This window comes from Schistocerca americana, chromosome 4 (assembly GCF_021461395.2).
Source record: "Schistocerca americana isolate TAMUIC-IGC-003095 chromosome 4, iqSchAmer2.1, whole genome shotgun sequence".
NCBI lineage: Eukaryota > Metazoa > Arthropoda > Insecta > Orthoptera > Acrididae > Schistocerca > Schistocerca americana.
This window is the reverse complement of record NC_060122.1, coordinates 315,518,724-315,542,867: the sequence shown is the minus strand read 5'-3', so window position 1 is coordinate 315,542,867 and position 24,144 is coordinate 315,518,724. Positions and strand designations below refer to the sequence as shown.

The 24,144-nt window shown below is 44.0% G+C and overlaps 1 protein-coding gene across 4 annotated transcripts in view; it reads left to right on the top strand.

Annotated features, from left to right (window-relative positions):
- LOC124613188 (kinesin-like protein KIF21A) overlaps positions 1-24,144 on the top strand; it is a 504,551-nt gene that overhangs the window by 95,840 nt on the left and 384,567 nt on the right. The window lies entirely within an intron of this gene.

The following is a 24,144-nucleotide window of genomic DNA, read 5'->3' as shown; positions in this document are numbered from 1 at the left end:
AGTGTCATCTGTCTTGTGTGATAATTCACGTAGCTTGTAATACTTGTGAGTAGCTCGTGCTTAAAAGAACGATAACGTTTTTCTCTTAGGCTGATATATATATGTGATACCTTCCTTATCTATATTATTATTCAGGATGCAGTTGATGTATTGCATAAACAGAAAACACAAATAAATTTTTTTGCCTGAATTCTACAACTTCAGTTGTAGTCTATAGGATTACAAATTTATTTTGGCCTCGTTCATCATTTTCTACTCCCCCGTCCCTCACTCCGGTCTTTCCCATTATCGGAGTCGCGGGGGGGGGGGGGGGGGGGGGGGGGGGAGGTCTGCGTCGAATCGTTGATGAGGAAATTGACTGAAATTCCCTTGATAGCACAGAATAATGACATTGTCCAAACATTCACTATTAATTATTAGGAAAAACATTAGTCTGTCATGACGATCGTGCAAGTATGTAAATAAAATTTTTTGATGAATACCCTCAGACGGTGTTTTGAGTCGTTCTGGATTCAATGACTAAAGAAGTCAAAGTTCTCAGAAGAGAGAAACTATTAAAGCAGTGCTTTACGCCAATATTTCTTTGATATTATGCTCAGTCCGGCTATATTAATAACCTGTCAGAAGCCTGAATAACCTCCTTTTGCATCATTTGTAGACTTTGAGGTTCTGGACGGTACCAACATGGATGTGGAACCGTATCGATTCCAGTGCTGTGGCCAGCCGCGCCAGGTTTCTCCACCGAGGAAGCATGGCGCGACAGCTCGACCGAGATGGTTCCACAGTTTCTTGATTGGGTTTTGTGGCCAGGGGAGTACGGTAAACTCATCCTGGTGCTCTTTGAACCACGCATGTACACCACGAGTTGGGCGACACGTTGCATTGTCATGTTGGTAGATGTCGTCGTGCTGAGGAAAACAAGCTGCATATAGGGATGTACGTGGTCCCCAAGGACAGATGTATATTTGTGTTGAGCCCGCCGCTGTGGCCGAGCGGTTCTAGGCGCTTCAGTCCGGAACCGCGCTGCTGCTACTGTCGCAGGTTCGAATCCTCCCTTGGGCATGGATGTGTGTGATGTCCTTAGGTTACTTAGGTTTAAGTGGTTCTAAGTTCTAGGGGACTGAAGACCTCAGAGGCTAAGTCACATAGTGCTGTAGCCTTGAACCAATTTCTCCATAATCTACAAGGTATTACCATCCGATTATAAGTCGAAGAGGTGTGAATAGTGTTACATGGTTAAGTTATTCAAGTTTATAGCCCAGTGTTGAGTTTCATACCGGTCACTGGTGATTCTTCTAGTTGCCAATAACAGTCACAAATGCGTGGCCACATACTAGCAGAACTATTGTCTCATGAGACAATCTGTCACCGCTTCTTTGGCCATGCTGCCAACGCTTGTCGGCGACAAAAGCAATTAATGGGCAATCAGACACGTTTCTCAAGTCTTCCGTTCTTTTTCTCCGGATGAAGTACAGAATATGCCAAAATGTTGGGAAAGGCATGTGGACAATCCTAATAATCACTGCTTTGACCAATAAACGAACCTCCATAATATATGAAAGTGCCGTACGCAAATATTTTGGAGATACTGGTAGGTATCTCTGCATCGGGGTATCGTACGATGCTTTGATTCACTAATCAGATCGTCCAGTTACAATATAGTTAGATCGTTTGACCCTCTCAGGGAATTTGATCAAATTTACTAGATACCACGCCGGCCGTTGTGGCCGAGCGGTTCTAGGCGCTACAGTCTGGAACCGCGCGACCGCTACGGTCGCAGGTTCCAAACCTGCCTCGGGCATGGATGTGTGTGATGTCCTTGGTTACTTAGGTTTAAGTAGTTCTAAGTTCTAGGGGACTGATGACCTCAGATGTTAAGTCCCATAGTGCTCAGCGCCATTTGAACTAGATGCCACCTAATGTTCCAGTTACATGAATATTATTCATTGGTTCCGACCCAACGTCATCATGTGGCAGATCTGAACATAGTACGTAACAAGAGCATACAATTTTTAGGAAAGAAAAATGGCTCTGAGCACTGTGAGACTGAACATCTGAGGTCATCAGTTCCCTAGAACTTACAACTACTTAAACCTAGCCAACCTAAGGACATCACACACATCCATGCCCAAGGCAGGACTCGAACCTGCGACCGTAGCAGTCGCGCTGATCCAGACTGAAGCGCCTAGAACCGCTCGGTAGGAAAGAAAAGGTGAGCACATGTAATGCTATAATTGTATCGTTAAGTACTTACTTTGAGTTGTAAGGTAAGACGAACCACGTGTGATGATTACGGTGTACCTACGATATATAATGTACTATAACTGCAATTACCATGTGTAACTTTTTGTCCTGATTCTTTTATATGAATATTTTCCACCCTGTACCTCATGATAGACTTAAAAATTTACAAACTGGGCATATCTGTTCATTGCTATTTCTAAAGCGTACATACCGATATGTATTTCATTGTTAGGCAGGAAAAAACCTTTTCTAACTTACAACACTGTGAAAGCAAGTGGATCTGTAAACACAAGCCTCCATCAGAACCATTGTTATACGGCTTGTTGACAAAATAGACTACTTTTCATACTTAATCGTGAACTACCTAGTGTCTGATACGCATCGTCGAGCACTCCAAATAAAAGTGAACTGGGGCTCAATACTTACACGATTTGTCTCATACAGGATATGTAGAATTACCAAGCATTTGAGTTACTACGCTGAATAGAAAAATAATTTCATTCTCTATATTACGTCAGTTTTACTGTGTAATATATCTTTACAGACTAAAGTTTATAACAATGCATAAAATTTGTTATTAAATACACTCAAATGAGTAAATAAATATCCTGCATAATCAGTGTGACATAGATTTTAAAATAAGGTGCCGTAAATGCTACTAACCTGACTTCTTCTAAAACGTTACTCATAAAGCACGTGCACAACTACACTGAAGAGCCAAAGGAACTGGTACACCTGCCCAATATCCTGCAGAACCCCCCTGCTTCTGAACAGCGCGTTGCAAGGCATCCCCGATATGCTCAACAATGTTCATTTCTGCAGAGTTTCGTGGCCAGTGGAAGTGTTTAAACTCTGAAGAGTGTTTCTGGAGCCACTCTGCAGAAATTCTGGGCGTGCGGGGTGTCGCATTGTCCTGCTGGAATTGCTCAAATCCGTCGGAATGCACAATGGACATGAATTCATGTAGGTGATCAGACAATGCTTACATACGTGTCACCTGTCAGAGTCGTATGTAGGCGTATCAGGGGTCCCATATCACTCAAACTGCACACGCCCCGCACCATTACAGAGCCTCCACCAGCTTGAACAGTCCCCTGCTGAGATGCAGGGCCTCCATGGATTCATGAGTTCGTCTCCATACCACTAGACGTCCATTCGCTCGGTATAGTTTGAAACGAGACTCGTTCGACCATGCAAGATGTTTCCAGTCATCAACAATACTATGTCGGTGTTGAAGGTCCCTTGTGAGGCGTGGTGCTTTGTGTCGTGCAGTCATCAAGGGTACGGGAGTGGTCCTCCGGCTCCGAAAACCCATATCGATGATGTTTCGTTGAATGGTTCGACGCTGACACTTGTTGATGGCTCAACGTTGGAATCTGCAGGAATTTGCAGAAGGGTTGCACTTCTGTTACGCTGAACGATTCTCTTCAGGCATCGTTGGTCCCGATGATACAGAGATGTCGGCATTCGCTATGTTACCCGGCCATTTTATAGCGCCTAAACCAAAGAGAAGCCCCCAAATGTAATAAACATATGGGATTTCTAAAAATTTTAAGTTCTTAGCCGTGTTTTAAACACGGGGAATAATCGATAATGCCAAGAAAGTGCATTACCTATGGCGATTTCTACCATTCCTACCAGAAGTAGTAATCCTTCGGAACTTCTGCACTAACACATAGAATTGACCAACATGTGTCAAAGGATGAACCGCGTGTGTGGAGTATAATTCCCAAGAGAACGGAAAAAGGCAAATGTGATTTTGCCCATATTAACAATAACACGTTAATTAAGTATTGATTTGTACGTATTTATTGCAAAATTTGCAAAATATTGAGAAAGTCCTCATGTTAACTGACGAAAAATGAGGAGAAAACCGCAATTTCAGAATAATTTTAAGGCCAGGAATGTTTTTTTTTTTTTTTGCATCTCCTAAAAAGTTCAGTTTTTTGGACAATGAGAAAACTCTCGTCTACCCATTCAGTTGTTCTTGCTTGATATATATATATATATATATACTCAATCTGTCTATGACTGGGAAGCTTTAGCTTCTTAGGTGAGACGGCTCTGCCTACATCACTGCTTCTCGAATGGCATACGTTCCGCAAAGGAGACAGGCCTTTCGTTAGGAAAGGAAAATTAATGATGGTGTCCTATTTTTGCGAGCTCTTAATAGAAAGCAACAAGTGTGGGTGCGAGTTTATCTAGGTAAGGATTACACTGGAGACGATTTGTTAGTGCTTACAAGCTTTACGATGAAGTGGAATCGTTACTCCATGTAATTTTTCGCTTTCCGCAGCACTGAGAATTGACGGTAATGAGAATCCTCGTAATTGATCGCCCTCGATTGACAGCGACGGCGGGAGGTCAGACGGCAGACGGCGTGCCCTGGCCGTTCTGGCAAACAGCGGCTGGCCTACTGCGAAACCCGATTCGACGTAGAGTGCATTGCGGGCGCCACAGTGCGATCTCGGCGGCTGCAGGAGGCGTCGGGTGATAAGGGGAGCAAACACGCGGCCTCGCGGGAGCTGGCCGCCGCGCCGCCGGCGAATCAATACGGCAGGCAGGCAGGCTGACGGGAGGGCGGCGGGCGGCGGCAGGCATTGTTGCGTGCCGGGCCGGCTGCCGGCTGCGCGTGGCAGCCGCGTGGCCTGATGACGACTCCAGAGTGGCGGGGGAGCGAAGGATGGCGGGACGCCGCTCCAAACGCGGGGACCACTTCGCAGAACAGCGCTAGTCAGGCTGTTGAGAGGACGTAGAGCTACCCTATTCGCGGAGGCTTTTTTTTTTTGTTGCGAATCATTGACGTGAATATCTTTGTGTCTTACTATAATTGTGACGAATTCACTATATCATTGATAATTTTATTTTCAGGGTTCCGTACCTCAATAGGTAAAAATGGATCCTTTATAGCATCACTTTGTTGTATGTCTGTCTGTTAATAATCATTTTTCTGTCGGCCGGAGTGGCCGAGCGGTTCTAGGCGCTACAGCCTGGACCCGCCCGACCGCTACGGTCGCAGGTTCGAATCCTGCCTCGATTATGGATGTGTGTGATGTCCTTAGGTTAGTTGGGTTTAAGTAGTTCTGATGACCTAAGAAGTCAAAAAAAAATTCTCAGGAACGGAATGACGTATGTCGTTGAAATGTACGTCACACGCTAAGGTCTACGGTCCCTTAAGGATGTAAAAAGCTGAGGCTTCTAAGTCATTGCAACCAAAATATATTACCATTTATGCCACATATTTGAATGCTCGAAAACTCTCAGCAAAACCTGTAGGGTACAGAAATCATTAAACTTGACAAGAAGCAAGGTTTCACGGTAGAAGTAAACGAAAATATTCGAAAATTGTGAATTTGTAATCACGTCACACGAAAAAAAATATTTTTCTTCGGGTTGTTTTTTTTTTTTTTTTTTTTTTTTCCAGACCGTCTGTCTGTCTGTCTGTGAAGACGCCTTTTCCTCAGGAACGGGTGGACTTACCAATTGGAACTTAAGTATTAAGGCCGGCCGGAGTGACCGAGCGGTTCTAGGCGCTACAGTCTGGAACCGTGCGACCGCTAAGTTCTAGGGGACTGATGACCTCAGCTGTTAAGTCCCATAGTGCTCAGAGCCATTTGAACCATTTTTAAATATTAAGGTCTAAAGTACGTTGACTGTGTAACGAAATGAATCATCTAAGTCAGTGCCATAAAAAAATACGGCCTTTTATGTCACATATTTTGACTTTCGCAAAGGTACTCATCGAAACATGTAGCCTACGTCTGCTAACCTAGAATTATGAAATTTGGCAAAAAGCAAAGTTTCGCAGTACACCTAAAGACAAAATCGGAAAATTGTTATTCTGTAATTATTTCGCACGAAAAAAATTTGTCTTTTGTTATCCGAGTGTCGGGCCGTCCGCCTGGTAAGACCCATTGTTCTCAGGAACGAGTAGTCGTATCAAGTTGAAAATTATGTCACATACTAAGGCTTATGGCCCCTTGATGGCGTAAAAATCTTAAACTTCCGAGGCTATGGAACCGAAAGCGACATTTATGTCACATATTTTGATACTTGCAAACTCAGTCATTTAAAAAAATGTTCAAATGTGTGTGAATTCCTAAGGGACCAAACTGCTGAGGGCATCGGGCCCTAGACTTACACACTTCTTAAACTAACTTATGCTAACAACACACAAACCCATGCCCGAGGGAGGACTCGAACCTCCGGCAGGAGGGGCCGCGCAATCCGTGGCGTGACGCCTCAGAGTGCGCGGCCACTCTTCAAAACATGTAGGGTACTTCCCGTTCAACTACAATCATAAAATCTGGCAAAAAGCGAAGTCTCAGCGTGCAGGTAAAGGGAAAGAATCAGAATATTGTTAATTTTCAATTATAGCGCACGAAAACAGTTTTTCTTTTGTGATTTGTTATCAGAGTTCAGACATGAAATTAAAACATTCTCGAGAGCCTTGGACTGCTCGGGACTGATATCTTGCCAGTACAAACGTCTATAATAGACAAAAACCGTTGACATTCTCGACTCCTGGGGTGGATAAACTGCCTTTGTACGTAATTAAGTTTGTACGGCAACCTCAGAGAGCGAGTCCTACTCAAACATACGCCAATATATGTGATTTAGGACCTAAAACTACGGCGGTAAGCATTCTTCCAATTGCGCTTATTATAAGCTGTGATGAGTTGGCATTACACAAAGTTCAAAATTCCCTTGATGGTGCTAAACCTCCCTAGAAACAGGCTCCCTGTGCGGCAGATACGGAAAATTTTTCGATTTCTGCTCGTTCCCACCAGTGCAGCGATGCGCAAGTCACTGTCCCCTGAACCGTGGTGTATTTGGATATCGCCTATCTAAAGGCTACTAGGGACAACAAAAAATTGATTTTCAACACTCCGCGTAATTGTTAATCGACTTTAAAAATTTTGAAAGCAGTTATGTATTGAGAGGTATGATCTTACGTTAAAAGTTCAACACAAAAGAAAAGCATTGCAAGTCGGAAACAGTTTGTCTTGAGGCAGCGAAACTGACGGCGCGCAAATACCCGAACTACACAACTGGCCATTAAAATTGCTACACCAAAAGAAAAGTAGATGATAAACGGGTGTTCATTGGAAAAATATATTATACTAGAACTGACATGTGATTACATTTTCACGCAATTTGGGTGCATAGATCCTGAGAAATCAGTACCCATAACAACCACCTCTGGCCGTAATAACGGTCTTGATACGCCTGGGCATTGAGTCAAACAGAGCTTGGATCGCGTGTACAGGTACAGCTGCCCATGCACCTTCAACACGATACCACAATTCATCAAGAGTAGTGACTGGCGTATTGTGACCACCCAGTTGCTCGGCCACCATTGACCACACGTTTTCAATCGGTGAGAGATCTGGAGAATGTGCTGGCCAGGGTAGCAGTCGAACATTTTCTGTATCCAGAAAGGCCCCTACAGGACCTGCAACATGCAGTCCTGGATTATCCTGCTGAAATGTAGGGTTTCGCAGGGATCGAATGAAGGGTAGAGCCACGGGTCGTAACACATCTGAAATGTAACGTCCACTGTTGAAAGTACCGTCAATGCGAACAAGAGGCGACCGAGACGTGTAACCAATGGCTTCCCATATCATCACGCCGGGTGATACGCAAGTATGGCGATGACGAATACACGCTTCCAATGTGCGTTCACCGCGATGTCGCCAAACACGGATGCGACCATCATGATGCTGTAAACAGAACCTGGATTCATCCGAAAAAATTACTTGTTGCCTTTCGTGCACCCAGGTTCGACGTTGAGTACACATCGCAGGCGCTCCCGTCTGTGATGGAGCGTCAAGGGTAACCGCAGCCATGGTCTCCGAACTTAAAAGTCCAAGCAGCTGCAAACGTCGTCGAACTGTTCGCGCAAATGGTTGTTGTCATGGAAACGTCCCCATCTGTTGACTCAGGGATCGAGACGTGGCTGCACAATCCTTTACAGCCGTGCGGATAAGATGCCTGTCATCTCGACTGCTAGTGATACGAGGCCGTTGGGATCCAGTACGGCATTCCGTATTACTTTCCTGAACCCACCGATTCCATATTCTGCTAACAGTCATTGGATCTCGACCAACGCGAGCAGGAATGTCGCGATACGATAAACCGCAATCGCGATAGGCTACAATCCGACCTTTATCAAAGTCGGAAACGTGATGGTACGCATTTCTCTTCCTCACACGAGGCATCGCAACAGCGTTTCACCAGGCAACGCCAGTCAACTGCTGTTTGTGTATGAGAAATCGGTTGGAAACTTTCCTTATGTCAGCACGTTGTAGGTGTCGCCACCGGCGCCAACCTTGTGGGAATGCTCTGAAAAGCTAATCATTTGCATTCACAGCAACTTCTTCCTGTCGATTAAATTTCACGTCTGTAGCACGTTATCTTCGTGGTGTAGCAATTTTAATGGCCAGTAGTGTATATCCGTCCAGTATTTGACAATTAGAGCACTTCGCGACTCCTAACAAATTTCACACGTCATTTCAAACCTTTAGGAAACTTATTCTCGCTGATACACCTCACAAAATGATGACAGATAAAAATTTAACGCTTACTATGTTTTCGCTGTCCAGGTAGTAATACTTGAGCATCAGACATGGTTTTAATTTACTGCTTATTTACTACTAACTCTATTCGCGTCACTATTTGGTGACAGTATGCTGATATACCACGGTATGTACCTGTAAAAGTCATTGTACGACGCACATCTCTGAGATATGACCTGAAACTAGCTTTTGCTTAAAATGGAGCGCAATTTACCCAATTTATATTCATTCAGTGTTTCATAGTAAGAGCATTTAGCAGCTTCCAAAAAACTTGAAACAAAATTTCAGATCTTTCCTAAACTATGTCGCTCATTGTTGCTAAACACCAAACATTTAACACCTTACTGTCATTTTCAAGGTAATCAGACCTTTGAAGCTGTTTCATACATGGGAGTTCGATTCGTTAAAGAATCGGGGTTTACTGATAGTATGTATTGTAGAAACGAAGAAATGTTTCCAGATTTGAGAAATGACGACAGTATGACGCCACTACATACAGAAATTGACTGCAGTTTCTGTACCCCTGTTTCAGCGTACTACCACAAGACTTCAGGCACATCCAGAGGTACTAAGACATATCCCATGAGAGTAGTAAAACGAGTAAATTGGGGATGTGAATGCTTCCCGCAGTTTAGAAAACGGAAGTGGTTTCCCATGCCCCTTGGAAAAATTACTTTGACGACGAGCATATTTCTGACGGGCCTCAAAACACTGTTGAAGATGAAACGATTGGATGGCGTAATCTATTATCCGTCTACGGTTGTTCGGCCACTTGGTTCGCCTTACTATTTCACGCTACTCCAGCGACTAGAGCATCGATGAAACTGAGACGAAATGGTCAGTACAACACACATCCAGTCTCCGATATGACCGGGATTTGAACCCTGGACGCAGCGATATAGAGGCAGCGACGTTAACCACAAGACCCTGCGCTGCAGACACGAAGAGCGTAATAAAGATATATTTCGCGAAATTACAGCGGGTGTAGCAAACTATCACTAGATGCCACGACTGTAGAGAAGTGGTCCGACGTGTTCCTATGAACGAAGAAATAGCAGTTGTTAGCAAGTATACTTCCCGCTGCGCGCTAAAGGACTACCGTAGGGGCGAAGGAACTCCACTAAATCCCAGCAGCGCGACAACCGTATGGAAAGAGCGCGAACCAGACCATCTCGTAATTGGCCACGGAATGTCACTGGGGGAACAGGGTGTCGCTAGAACGCTACTACATTCCCCACCACATCTGCTCCCCTTGCTGTCTGTTTTATTCTGCTAGGGAGGGTCTCCACGCCATTTAAGATTTACACACAGAACTGAGGGATTCCCAACTCCACCGACAAAATTTCCGACGTTGGTCGGGGATATTTTCTGATAATTCGGGTATAAGGGACCGTTATCATCAGTTATTGTTAGTAACAATGCACAGCGTTATCAATAGGCTTACATATGAAGAGTTGACCAGTACTAGCCTAGTGTGTGGGTTCACTAAACACAGTCGGAGGGCGGCACAAAGACGCTGTTTCCTCAGCGACATCATCATCATGAACTTTTGGATATAAGGGTTGTTGCATTACCGTGTGTTTTGGCCATTGCATTTTACACTATTTTTTTTCTGTTGTGAATTATTAATTAGGATGACAAAGTGAATATATCATAATTACACTGCAAAAAGCCACAGTAGACAACAGGCCGTTTATACCAAAATATTTAAATATCTTTGAACAACCTCCGAAATTTTGACGGAGGAACTCGAGTTCAGTCTGGTATAGAGACTTGACAGGCAACTCAGACGAAGATATTGGATTTCTTTTTTTTTTCTCTGTCTAATTAGGTGGTGTAACCCGGTTATCGATCAATTCCAGTCTTCTAGTAGGAAAGTCAATAAAAGTCGTCGTTTTCGTAAAAACCATATTTACTTCAGTTTAATTTGAGAACTGTCTTACCCTCCAGTGTTTTTCAGACAGCTAGTGATACGAGTGCCAGGTTTGATTTAAATTTCTCCACACAATTTCGTAATTGTAGTTGGTGTGTCAGTCCCGTACCCCCTCCAAAACGCAACTGCGCCACTCCTGTGGCTCAGTTTTTATTAGGTCTGTCAGAATAATTCTAGCAATCATTGAATACTATCGCTTCGACACTGATACACTGATATTTGCTGTTTTCCATTATTTTTGCATAATCTTCTTCCCGTCTCCACTACACACCAAGGGATGAAATATTATCGCAACTATTCAGTAATGAACTCGAAAATTGTGGATTTTACAGTGTCATTTCTTTACGGTTATTTTTACATTACTACTCCCTCCCCCACTCTCCAGCTTCCATACCATAAACCCGCCACTGAGGGTCCTAGGGGCGTTCTACCCCAACAACGCTGTGCGGTCTATGGCGCCTTGCCACGGTTCGCGCGGCTCCTCCCGTCGGAGGTTCGAGTCCTCCCTCGGATATGGGTGCGTGTGTGTGTGTTGTCCTTAGCGTAAGTTACATTTAGTTAGATTAAGTAGTGTGCAATCCTAGGGACCGATGGTCTCAGCAGTTTAGTGCTGTAGGAATTTACCACAAGTTTCCAAATTTGTACCCTAACAACGTATTTCTTCCCCATTAGTAAGTCGTAAAACGCACTAAGTTTCGCTAAAATTGCTCTAGGTATACCGCAGTTATACTTCCATGTTACACTTTGCTACCAATATCTAGGGTTGGTAAGGTTGTCTTACACCCATAATAACTTTTTCTTGATAGAAAGCCTTAATATGTGCTCGACATATGCTTCAAATTTCTCAGAGTTATGCTTACACGTCACACCTTTCCCAATACCAAACAAAAATACACATATACATAATTTATTTGGCTCTTATTCAGTTTGCTAAATGCATAACACTCAAATAATAGCTACTTTCATGACATCTTCTCTGCTACTATTCGGAACTTCCTTAAGCGCAAAATTTATGGTTACAGCGGAAGAAAATACTGTCTTTAACAAGTAGAGTATGAATGATCATTGCCGGCCGCGGTGGTCTAGCGGTTCTAGGCGCTCAGTCCAGAACCGCGCGTCTGCTACGGTCGTAGGTTCGAATCCTGCCTCGGGCATGGATGTGTGTGATGTCCTTAGGTTAGTTAGGTTTAAGTAGTTCTAAGTTCTAGGGGACTTATGACCACAGATGTTGAGTCCCATAGTGCTCAGAGCCATTTGAACCATTTTTTGAATGATCATAACTTGCATTGAGTTGTGGATGTAACTTGACAAGTGTGTACCGCAGCGCAATTTTTTTTAAGACAGACAGAACCGCAGTCACAGCAGACAGCCGATTTCAGTATTGTTAATGTAATTTTCTGTATCTACAAAGTGACTTGGGATGCTGCGGACTTATGATATACATGCAGAATGAGTGTCAAGCTCGCAATTCCGTTATACACTGAAGAGTCAAAGAAACTGGTACATCTGCCTAATATCGTGTAGCGCCCCCGCGAGCACTCAGAAGTGTCGCAACAGTACTTAGCATTGACTCGACTAATGTCTGAAGTAGTGCTGGAGGGATTTGACACCATAAATCCTGCAGCGCTGTCCATAAATCGATAAGAGTCCGAAGGGATGGAGCTATCTTCTGAACAGCACGTTGCATGTCCCAGATATGCTCAGTCATGTTCATGTCTGGGGAGTTTGGTGGCCAGTGGAAGTGTTTACTCAGAAGAGTGTTCCTGGAGCCACTCTGTAGCAATTTTGGACGTGTGGGGTGTCGCTTTGACCTACTGGAATTGCCGATGTCCGTCGGAATGCATAATGGACATGAATGGATGCAGGTGATCAGACAAGATGCTTACATGCATGTCGCCTATCGGAGTCGTATCTAGATGTATGAGTCCCATAACAAACCAACTTCACACGTCCCACACTATTGCCGAGCCTCCACCAGCTTGAACAGTCCCCTGCTGACATACAGGGTCCATGGATTTATGAGGTTGTCTCCATACCCGTACACGTCCATCCGCTCGATACAATTTGAAACGAGGCCCGTTCGAGCAGGCAACTTGTTTCTAGTCATCAACAGTCCAATGTCGGTGTTGATGAGCCCAGGTGAGGCGCAAAGCTTTGCGTCGCGTGTTCATAAATGGTACATGAGTGGGCTTTCGGCTCCGAAAGCCCATATCGATGGTTTATCGATGAATGGTTCGCGCGCTGACACTTGTTGATGGCCCTGCACTGAAATCTGCAGCAGTTTGCCGAAGGGTTGCAGTTCTGTCACGTTGAACGACTCTCTTCAGTTGTCGTTGGTCTCGTTGTTGCAGGATCCTTTTCCGGGAGCAGCGATATCGGAGATTTCATGTTTGAGCGGATTCCTGATATTCACGGTACACTCGCTAAACTGTCGTACGGGAAAATCCCCACTTCATCGCTACCTCGGAGATGCTGTGTTCCGTCGCTCGTGCGCCAACTATAGCACCGCGTTAAAACTCACTTAAATCTTGATAACCTGCCATTGTAGCAGCAGTAACCGATCTAACAACTGCGCCAGACACTTGTTTTATTATATAGGCGTTGCCAACCGCAGCGCCGTATTCTGCATGTTACATATGTCTGTATCTGAATACGCATGCCTATTCAAGTTTCCTTGGCGCTTCAGTGTAAATACCTGTACTCGACGGATGTGTTCCTTTTTGTGCGAGACAGTAACTAAGGCATTAAAAAAATAGAAGGCGGTTGCACCAAGTTCTCTGTATAATACATGAGGATTGATATGCGCCTGTTTTTTTATATTCTTACAACTTGTTAGGGAATCATGCCGGACTGTACCTTTCAACTACGGGCACCGCTTGTTCGTGGGAGGTCCGCCCTAGAGGTCGAGGAGTTGTACAAATGAAGTGCAATTAGTGAAGCAGCAATATCTTCTGACGTCGTAGCTCCCGACATTGCGCTGTTGCCGAATGTAAGTCAGTGGTCATTGTCTGGCGGGTGGTGGCCACTATAATTTGCAATAGTGTCAGAAAAAATGCCTCTTGTCAATTTATTGACGCACAATAAAGACAGGCAGTTATAACTGGTAAGTCATCTTACGGTGTGCTTACCAGGATCGCTCACATCTCACTGTACCATCCACGTGTGCTACACGGAAAGGCCGACTGTCGGTTACGACTAAAAATCAGAATCTCGAGCTCATGCGTCAAGGGCACATCGTGAGGTGCGTTTGTGAGGTGTTGCTTAACGCTTCTTGGAAGATGCTCACTCAGAATTTTAACAGGAGCCTCTTCGTTATACATGACACTTCTCTGGAAGAGTCAACCACTGGTGTTGAATGAGCATCACGGTTACAGTCACACACTAATTAAACTAACCACTACCAGACGTAGCGCCCTGTTTTAAACCTTTTCTATACCCTCTAATGATCCTATCGAGACAGGCGAAGTGCCTCCTTCGTCAAAGAATTGCATTTCCGCAAGATTATTTTTGGCGTTTTACTTTCCTACAACTAATTTTATGTAGCAGTGCAACATTATATCATTGCTAACGCCTTACTCCTAAATGATTTACATAGAATTTTGTTTAAGTTGTGCTCCATGGTTATTATAAATTACATTTTTCTGTATAAGCACCAAAAAACTGCTAAAATCTTTGGTGTTCTGTATCTAGTTTGGACCTTATTTATCCTGGCTTTGTCCCTACGGGACCGGCATGTTAATCTGGATTTGGTAATGTTAGTGGTAGGGGATGGCCGGATGCTCTTTCTGTCGCTCCATCCGTTTATGTCTAGTGCTATCCACATGGAAATTGGGAAAGTTTTTCGACTTGTTTGCGAATCGTGTAACGAAGTTGGAACTTGGGTACTAGCCCGGTTTACGTGTAGTCGGATGTGGGGAAACTGCCTAAAAACTACTAGACGCTGGGCAGCGACCGACCGTCTTTGTCAATCCGCCCGGCAGGGCCAGCCGTGCCTCCGAGAATCCCAGAAACAGCACGTTAATGCGTGTTGCTATCCGGGCGGGTATGTATCTAGTTCCGATAGTAGACAGAGGTGACAAGTCGTGGGATACCTCCTAATCTAGTGATGGACGTCCTTTCGCCTGACATGGACTCAACCAGTCGTTACAAGTCAACTGAAGAAATATTGAGCAATGCTGCCGGTGCAGGATTTCGTGCACAAACTGACCCTCTCCATTACGTCCGTTAAATGTTCTGTGGGATTCATGTCGGGCGATATGAGTTGCCAGATCATTCGCTCGAATTGTCCAGATTGTTCTTCAGATCAGGCGCAAGCAATTGTGGCCCATTGACATGGGGCATCGTCATCCGTAAAAATTCCATCATTTTTTGGGAACATGAAGTCCATGAATGGCTGCTGATTGTCTTCAAGTAGCCGAACATAACCATTACCAGCGATCGGTCGGTCCGGTCGGACCAGAGGATCCAGTCCAGTAGAGGTAAACACAGGCCACAGCATTATGGAGCCACCACCAGCTTGCACAGTGCTTTGTTACCAACTTGAGCCCATAGATTCGTGGGGTCTGCGCAACTTTCGAACCCTACCGTCGGCGGAGGTTCGAGTCCTTCCTCGGGCATGTGTGTGTGTGTGTGTGTGTGTGTGTGTGTGTGTGTGTGTGTGTGTGTGTGTGTGTGTCCTTAGGATAATTTAGGTTAAGTAGTGTGTAAGCTTAGGGACTGATGACCTTAGCAGTTAAGTCCCATAAGATTTCACACGCATTTTTGAACCTACCGTCGGATCACGGGACTCGTTTCACCAGGCCACGGTTTTACTGTCGTGTAGGGTCCAGTCAATATGGTCACGAGCCCAGGTGAGGCGTTGCAGGCGGTGCTGTTGGCAAAAGCCCTCACATCGGTCGTCTGCTACCATGAATGATTAAAGCCAGATTTGGCCGCACTATCTTAACCGAAACGTTTGTCGTACGTCCCATACTGATTTCTGCGGTAATTTCATGCAGTGTTATTTGTCTGTTAGTACTGACAACTCGATGCAAAAGTCGCTGCTCTCGGCCGTTGACCAGTGCGTTGTCTGTGGTGAACGGTAATGTCTGAAATTTGGTATTCTCGGAAGACTCTTGACACTGAGGCTCTCGAAATATTGAATTCCCAACCGATTTTCTAAATGGAATGCCCACTGTGTCTAGTTCCAACTACCGTTCCATGTTCAACATCTGTTAACTCCCATCGTGCGGCCATAATCACGTCGGAAACCTTTTCGCATTAATTATCTGAGTGCAAATGACAGCCAATGCACTGCCCTTTAATACCTTGTGCACGCGATTCCACCACCATCTCTATGTATGGGTATTGCTATCCCGTCCCTTTTTTCACTTCATTGTATATTTTCAGATTATGGGTATGTGCTATATAACAATTTAAAATTTGAATTTACATACTGTCGATACTAGTTGGAGAACAATAAATGATTTAGCAACTTTGTGGTGGTTATACATAAAAATGTTAAGTAACTTACAGTTATCACAGATCCCTGCATTACTCTAAAATGTTCTGGTGTCATGGCTTCCCAATTACGACTTTTCTATTTACAACAGCAGCCTTACGAAACTTTCGACTTATCCTGCAAGTAATTTGAGTTTATAGGGGAAAGTAACTGTCCTACAACACTCTCTTGTACGCCCGAAGCTACATTCGCTTATGAGGATTTCTCTCCCGTAAGAGTGACGTGATGGGAGATGTTTATAACGTGACTGTGGCACAGAAACACACTAATGATTCTCTCTTCTAAATGAGTCCTCTGTTTCATAGCGATGGCGATTTTTCGTGGCTAGCTCATAGACCTACGGGATGGGTTTTAAGATTTTTCACTTGATGCTCAATATAAACAAACGCAACCTGTCGCACATAATAGCCGGGGAGATCCATTGCCGGCCGCTGTAGCCGAGCGGTTCTAGGCGTTTCATTCTGGAACCGCCACAGTCGCAGGTTCGAATCCTGCCTCGGACATGGATGTGCGTGATGTCCTTAGGTTAGTTAGGTTTAAGTAGTTCTAAGGGCTAGGGGACTGATGACCTCAGATGTTAAGTCTCGTAGTGCTCAGAGCCATTTGAACCATTTTGAGATGCATTATTGTTTGATTACACAAACTGCGGTGAGTCATTACTAACCGTAGCAGCCTAAAAGTATCTAATATTAGATATGAATATTTTAAAACTGTACAGAACGAGCTTTAGGGAAAGCACATCTCGGGCTGAGATTCACTGGAATAATCCTAAAGAAATGTAATTCACCCACGAGAGAGGTAACTTACAGATCCTTCCTTCGGCCAATTCTGTAGTATTGGTTGGCAGTATGGGGCCCTTACAAACTAGTATTGATAGAGCAGATGTAATTCATGGAAAGAAGAACGTTGCGTTTCGTAACGGGTTCCTTTGATGAAGCGCGAGAGCGTCATGGAGAATATCGTCCAACACGTGTGACAGATGATGCAGAGAAGGCTCGGAGGTTACGGATTCGTTTACTGTGCAACTTTCAAAGAAATAACGTTAAAAAAGTGTTCCGTTCGAAATAACTGTTTCAGAGGCCGTTAAAGTGTAAAACACCAATCAGGTAGACCACAGAGATTCATAAAAATATTACGAACGATATCGTCGTAGAAGTGTTTGTGTGTCAGATCACAGCGACTTCTTATATTGCCTGAGAAAGTGAAGCTCACAGAAAGTAAGGAGGAAATGAAAGAAAACTTACGGGTTGATAGGGTAGGTGAAACCGTGTTAGTGATTATAAAACAGAGTCAGATTTACAAAGAACTGGCAATATGAGTCCACATATCAATATGACGTTGCACCCCGTTTGGTCTGAATGCATGCAGTGATTCCATTGGGAAGGGAGTCCTAAAGCCATTGCATACTCTCATGGGGCAACCTGGCACACAACTGCAGTACCTGGTCCTTGATATACTGGTACTGGGACGGATTTGCGACCAATGACCTCAGCAGTTTGGTACTATAGGAACTTACCACCACGGATTTGCCGTCCAGGCTGGTTCCACAAATTTCCAAGCGGGGCGGGCCTGGGGATCTTGCTGGCCATGGGGTACCCCAACACCACTCAGGCAGCTGGTACACACACGTGCCATGTGCAGTACGAGCATTATCCTGTTGGAAAATTGATCACGATATTTTCGCATGACACATGAGGACGCAGGATGACCGTGACGTACCACTGTTCCGTCTGAGTTCCGTTAGTGACTGCCTGCCGTGACTTGAAGTCATACCTGGCGGGTACCCACACCATGACGCCAACCGCAACACCGCTGTGCCTATCCGAAACATTGGATGAATGAGACCTTTTCTCAGGTCGCCGCCGTACTCCAAAAAATGGTCGACGGGAATAATGTTCGTATTTATCTATTTAGTTGGCTTTAGGTAACACTGACAATACAGCTGGAAATAGTTACAACAGTACAAAATTAACATTACCTAAAATTTCTGTGTAACAATAAACTGAGTTGTGAACAAGTGAAAGTTCTTAATTTAAATAATTGCACAGTTAACAGCACATTTTCCAATTGGCCTGATTCCATAAGAATATTTCGGCCTTGTCAACTTACAGTTAAAATCTGTAAATCAACTTCTTTTAAATGTTTCGCTATTGGTTCAAATGGCTCTGAGCACAATGGGACTTAACTTCTGAGGTCATCAGTCCCCTAGAACTTAGAACTACTTAAACCTAACTAACCTAAGGACATCACACACATCCATGCCCGTACCGGTCGCGCGGTTCCAGACTGTAGCGCCTAGAACCGCTCGGCCACCCCGGCCGGCTGTTTCGCTATCAAATTGAGTTTATTTGCATCGAATCGGTTGAGTAAGGAGGTTACATTTGGAACCACGATTCACCTCTGAACGAATTCGACGACATTCACCAGCAGCTTGTGTTCGTGTTACTGACAACCCACATTTGGGACGGTGATTCCCTAGTCTGGCTGCCGCTAGTTTCCGACCAATATTGGGGGATACCACTATGTTGTAGGGAGTCCATTACTTGTTCTCGGATAACACGCGCAGACGTGATAAGGATTACTACGTCTTCGGTGCACAATACAGCGATCCGCACGTGGTCAGACCTGGTAGACAGCACCTTGACGACGAAGAGTGTGCCTGTTGTCCAGCACGGCCACTGTCAAATGCGAATGCCCCATAAATCTGGCTATTGCGGGATTCGACCTCATGGCCAAATGGAAACGAGGCACCATTCAAACGCTGTCAGATGTTGGGAACGCCATCGCACATCAGCGCACGGCATCTCCGTGCCCTCTACAGTGATCGCTCTACATCGGGCACTGTTGACACTCCCTTACATACCCTACCAGGACCGGTATTACATGAAGCACGATGAACAGTAATGCTGTCCGGTGGCCGTTCTATCTAGCAGAAAGAATCGCAACTTTTTTTTTTTTTTTTTGTCAGTGTATTTTCCATTCCGATGAAATTGAAGAAGTATCGGTATAACCTGGAACGTGTAGATCGTAAACTGTCGCCTTTTGAAATTTACTGTCCGAACGCCACGCGGTTAAATGCAGACACTGCGGCGAGAAGCTGTATCAGGTTGCCGGGTGGTGGGGCGTTGCGTGGCCGCGAGGCGTGGGGCGGTAGCTGGTGGGCGGCCGACTGCCCCATTATCCCACGGGGTCGCCAGTTCGTCTCGTGCCATGTGGGCTGCGCCGCGCTGCGCAGGTGCACTCGTTCACGCCACATGCGTGTTATGCGCAGCGGGCGTCCGGCATTCGCCGTCGGCAATCGCTGCTATAATCGGTTCATCATAACAATAAACATGATGCAAACAAACACAAACCCGATGATTCGTCAGAAGCCGTAGTACACATTCACTGGTGTTGTTACACTCGTGGAAATAGGTCCTACTGATGTATTAGATATCTTATTAATAAGTTACGTTAAATGAAACTTACAGTTATTCAAATGTATTAGCACCCATCAACGTTTTTCTTAATCACACTGTAGCTACGTAGTTTTTATTTCAAAAATCGCATACAGTCACAGCCTCCGTAGCGTTGTGCTCTGATTGTCGCCCTGTTAATGCGCAGCATGAAAATGGCTGAGGCTGCTTTCTGTTCCGTAGTGAATGAAACACGCGTCCTCGAGGAACACGGTAAAACGTGCGGAGAAATAGGCCGCTCTTAATGTTTTTCATAAATTTACGTAGATAATCGGCTGTGAAGTTTTCCCAGCGTTGTATATAATGCACTTGATTAGCAAACCCACAACTCCGCAGTATCATTTTTTTTACTCGTTCAGTTTTATAATTACGAAATGTAATTATTTCAAATTGATCATTGTTTATGAATAATGGTTCAAATGGTTCAAGTGGCTCTGAGCACTATGGGACTTAACTACTGTGGTCATCAGTCCCCTAGAACTTAGAACTGCTTAAACCTAACTAACCTAATGACATTACACACATCCATGCCCGAGGCAGGATTCGAACCTGCGACCGTAGCAGTCGCGCGGTTCCGGACTGCGCGCCTAGAACCGCTAGACCACCACGGCCGGCTTACGAATAATGCACGTCTTCTTGTTTCTAATTAAATATTGGACGCGAAATTCCTGTTTCCATTTCAAATACAAATTATTAATTATCGATGTTTTACGAAAAGTTAATAAAATTGTTTAAATTAAGAAAACATAACAATAAGGCAAAAATGAAAAACCAAACCCTTGTTATTAGGACTATGCTCATCGTTTTATACCACAGGGGTGGATAAGTATCGTAGAAACATGAAAAACAATCGTTTTCACAGCATCGAGCACATCATACAAATGCTGCATTTTTACATTTGCTACTGTACCATTCCAATATGAACCTACAGAACTGATGTAGAGCCAAGCTGCGGGATTTGGCCCGAGAAGTAACAAGTCTGTTAAGCTGCCAGACGTACTGGAACTAACGCAGGCAGCTTTTTCACAGATCACTGCCGAAAGCTGGCGGGATATAGAACGGCTCGTCATAAAAGAAGAAGAGAAAATACTGCGCGTGATCTGCGTCTGAAACAGCAATTATTCACCATTGTTGTTAGCCACTAATGCGCGTGAAAAAAAAGGGACAAATAAGCGTAATATTAAAATTTGTCTTAGCAAATATTAAAGAAGTTCTCTCTTCGGAACCCATCGTAGTGGATGGTGGGAACGCAGCAGCGTATGATTAGCATTTATAAATAACATAGCTTCTCGCTGCGAGGACAGATTTATAACTTTTTAAATACACGACAGATTTCGGTACTGCGCTCTGCATCCGCCCCTCCCAAGTTCGTCCAAACCCATTTACGCTCCTTTAATTCTGTAATAACTGAAGCCAGCAATACCATGCACAATTAAATCTTAAAATATGCATTCGTTAATGCACTATCAAATGACTCCACAGTTAAAGAAAAAAATGCAGTGTCTGAAGTCAGTCATTTGTTGTGAAACATCCCATCTTCAGATGCTCTTTACGTACATATCTAGTCGATGTTGGATGTTATCTTCCGGGATCACAGCAGGCTGTCAGCCGAATGGCAAGTGCGGAATCCCCATGTCCATAACTGTTGCCCACCAGTGAGGTGTCATTTTGTGTGGTGTTGTGGACGTAGGACATGCACACTTGCCATTCGGTTAACAGCCAACTGTGTTCCGGAAAATAATACATAACACGCATTAGATGTGTACTTAAGATGCATATGAAGATGAGACCAGCAGTCCCGAAATCGATAATGTTATTAAAGAGTTATTGAACTATTATTAAGACCAAAGGGTATTTTCTTTACAATTGCAACTGCAATAATTGCTAAACAGTATAATGTTGATGGTCATGTGACTATTTCCGTTTGATGTTGGTGACATGCACAGTACACTATGCCCATGCCAATAGAAAGGCTTAATAAGAGCGTATTGGACTGTAACCAGGTTAGCTTGTACCAATTTCATTCGCTTATGGTGGGTTCTCCCCGAAATGGATATAATTCTGCAGGGTATGGAGATAAGACCTGTGGACACTTCAATAAACTTCTCTTACAAAAAAAGCCTGAACTCTGATCTAAGGAAAGGCTAAAGTAGGGGCTAGTGCAGGAAACGAAAGGAACCACGAAATAAAAATCGGAATTTGTTCTGTGTTTATTGCAAGAAAAGAGAAAAGGCTTTGGCGGTTTGTGACGCACTAAAATGTGCAGATGGATGTATTTTTCTAGCTCTAGCTCGAGCTCAGAGCTTTTTCACTTCGTAAGCAAGGAAAGTGAAAAGCCGTCGACTATTTTGCTTGTGAAGAGTACCTCCACCAGTTCTGCAGTAATCGTCGCTTGTTCTGGCCTCTCCCACGCCCCTTACCGTGATTGTATTAAGATACAAGGTGTGCTACTGATGGAGAGTTCCTTAAACTACTGCTAACCTACAATTTCACACCGTAGTGAAACGTGTTATTTTATATCTCAGTGTTACGGAGATACATTCGGATGTTTTGAAACACAGCTCTCTCATATTCCCCTCTCTTCACGAAATGATGTAACTGCTTCCTTGTATAGAAAATAAGCTATTAGAATCGCTACGTATGTGTCCAGAATCGCTGGTTGCAGACTGATTTACTGATTTTTTTTTCTCTGATCAGTCGTTTAAAAGTTAAAATACATTGTCTAAGAACCGGACGCATAAATATTTAATTTTTGTTTGCGCGATCTCTGCTATTTCCGCCCGTCAGGAAGACGAGCAACTACGTATTCTTACAAAGAAACACTTGTTGCTGCAGACGAGGTTTCTTTCATTGTGGACGACTGTCAAAAAAACATGTATGTCTTTGTAGGCAAACTTCCTTGTTCTGCGTGACAGTTGTGTTTCTCTCCTCTGAACTGAGCAATTGCTTTCTTTGAAGTAAAATACTTTCTTAAATCAGACTTGCGTTCATTACTTTTTGTCGCCGATGTTTTCCTTAAATACTAATGTGTGTCCAAAGCTAAGGTTGCAGACTATCTTAAGAACTTCAGTTACGATACAGAAAGGTGGCAGAGACGGAAAAAGTTACACATACGAGCGTTATCATGTAAGAAAATACGAAACTTAAAAATAAAACAGTGGACATACATAAAACTTTTTTCATCATTAGTTAAAAAAAAACTTGCTTACTAGCTTTTATTTAGTAAATGGTGTAGGAAGAGTTTACAAAGAAGAGAAATGTTGCTCGCAGTGTACTGGCTATTTCGTGCAGGATGCGAAGTTTTACACAACCAGGGTTGCTGGAGAAACCGGTAGTTCCTAGAAGACTAATATAAGTATCTGATTTCCTCAAAAACCACTTCTGGCAAAATGGCTTTTGATTCCGATTGATAGTACTTTAAGATGTACTTTTTATCCCAAACAAGTGATAGTTAATATCTTTTGCCACCAAATAAGTTAGCAGAAATGAAATGAAAGAAACGTGGGGAACTGGTATAGCGATAAATTAAGGTGCCGTAAATTAAGGCCGTAGCCAGCATTTTGTCGAAGGGGACGACGGCGCCGATTTGTAAAAGAAGACCGTAAAAAGACCCACGTTTTTCATTTATTCTTAAATTTTTATAGAGAACGATAAACAGTTCTATTCGACAATGATCTCGAAGTTTCCACCAAGCGGAGATATCATCTCCTTACCTAGGATTGCTATATTTTGGTAAACCACTATGCAGTCATGCTCCAATCTCCCTTCAGCCTCCAAGGTCATTTTGCACCCTTCCTCTTTCAGTTTCGATTTGAGCTGAGGAAGTAACCAGGAACAGACGAGTGCTCAGCTTTTGGACACTGATATTATTACCGACAGGGTATTTGGAATAAAAAGGTCTCTGTTCGACAGAGAAGCTAGAACAAATTTTGGTGGCGAAAATGCAAAGGAACCGGTTTTATTCAACAACATGAACATTGAAATTACAATGAAATGAACGCCCTTAGCTGCTTACAGGCGTTGACATACGTCAACGGGGACAGATGAAAATGTGTGCCCCGACCGGGATTCGAACTCGGGATCTCCTGCTTACATGGCAGACGCTCTATCCATCTGAGCCACCGAGGACACAGAGGATAGCGCGACTGCAGGGATTTATCTCTGGCACGCCTCCCGCGAAACCTACATTCTCAACGTATTGTCCCGCACTACATTCGTAGTGCCCCCGCCCATTATACTCATTACTCGCGGCGCGTTGCCGATTCCCGTTTCCCGTAAGAGTTCGGGCACTGTTTGTGCATTCGCACAGAAGAAGAAGAAGAAGAAGAAGATGGTCAAGTGGCCGGTGAGCCTGAATTATATACTAAGATAGTATCTGTTCGTTCAGACACAATACGTTGAGAATGTGGGTTTCGCGGGAGGCATGCCAGAGAT